This window comes from Crassostrea angulata, chromosome 5 (assembly GCF_025612915.1).
Source record: "Crassostrea angulata isolate pt1a10 chromosome 5, ASM2561291v2, whole genome shotgun sequence".
In the NCBI taxonomy this organism is placed as follows: domain Eukaryota; kingdom Metazoa; phylum Mollusca; class Bivalvia; order Ostreida; family Ostreidae; genus Magallana; species Magallana angulata.
Genome location: NC_069115.1, coordinates 48127287 through 48128740, shown reverse-complemented (window position 1 = coordinate 48128740; position 1454 = coordinate 48127287). Strand labels below are relative to the sequence as shown.

The following is a 1454-nucleotide window of genomic DNA, read 5'->3' as shown; positions in this document are numbered from 1 at the left end:
TTTACAGTTAAACATGTCGGAGAGTAAAAAGCAAATACGATTTACGGAGAATGATGATTTGTCACTTTTAAAAAATGTGTTAGCTATAAAATCCATTTAAAGACCGTACGAAGTGGTATGAAATTGGCAATGTGGTCAGCAGGGTTAGCTTTGTTGTGGATAGCAGACGGGTCAGGGAAAGGACAACTCTACTGTTGGACCATCATACGAAGAGCGATGCCGAAAGCAAGAAAAAGTAAAAACAAAATTAATTGAATATATATACATGTGTCAACAAATCAATGTATTGTAGCTAAATCTTATAATAACACTATAGTATAGAGTTTGCAAGTTAATTTCATGAATATGAATTTCTAAATAATTGTAATTGTATTTTAGCTGTAAATTAATTTTAATGACTTCGGTGCCGCATATTCCGTTATGATTACAATACATGTATATACATGAAGCTTTAATCTAAGATGTGTTGACGAGGCAGGGGTAATAACACTGACGCAAAATTGAATTATAAAAGTATATATGAACCAAATTTATACGTTTATTAAACCAAACCTACATGAAAATCTAAAGATTACATATGATCTATTTAGGTCAGGTGTTGTTGAAGAATATGACAAGAGAACGGCATTATTAGACGACATTTTAGAATTAAAAGAGGAGGAAGAGAAAGTAAAAAAAAACCGAAAAAGAGAACTCGGCGGATGATAAAAAAGGAACGGACGTACACAAAAAAGCTGTTGAAAATTTAAGCAAAGGTTGATAAAACAGAAAATATGGGCGTACCTTGAGCTTTACTTTGATGAAAAGAGTGTCACCGAATCTTAAATTAGATTTTGGAATAGCATTTCATGATTAATTTCTTTCATGCCAACACTGTTCGGAAACTGTTTTAAATGTTCTGTGTTTCGATGCTTTCAGTTTGATAAATTATTCAATTTGTTTATTTTAGATGAAGAAGAAAACCAAACTCCAAAGAAAAGAACATCTTCTACAAATGTTATGGAATACAAACAAAGGTCAACATTGAGAACGAAAATAAGAGAGAAGAGTTGATGTTAAGGAGCGAGGAGCTTAAACTTGAAGGAGAAATATTTGAGTTAGAAAGAGAAGAACGCAGGGAAAGAATAAAACGGAGAAAAAAGAAATGCTTTATTGTTACAACTTCTCGAGAAAGTATTGAATCAAAAATGAATTTCAAATATGCTGAGATATAATAGTTATATCAATAAATATCAAATTTAATATAACATTTAAAAACATGAATGAAATTGATTTATTCTGTCTCTCTGAATTACGTGTAGCGTTTTGTAAAAAGTCAACGATGCAGATATTCCTGTAGGGATGGGGGATTTAAACCGACAAAGGAACCGGTTTTACTCCCCTTACAAGCAAGTGTGGCAAATTGCAAGTAATGCGGCTACTTTATATATTATATTCCGATGGGTTAAAAATAA

General features: G+C 31.7%; 1 pseudogene; it reads left to right on the top strand.

Annotated features, from left to right (window-relative positions):
* Positions 1-216: 216 nt before the first annotated feature.
* LOC128185475 (uncharacterized) lies at positions 217-1191 on the top strand (annotated as a pseudogene).
* Positions 1192-1454: the final 263 nt, after the last annotated feature.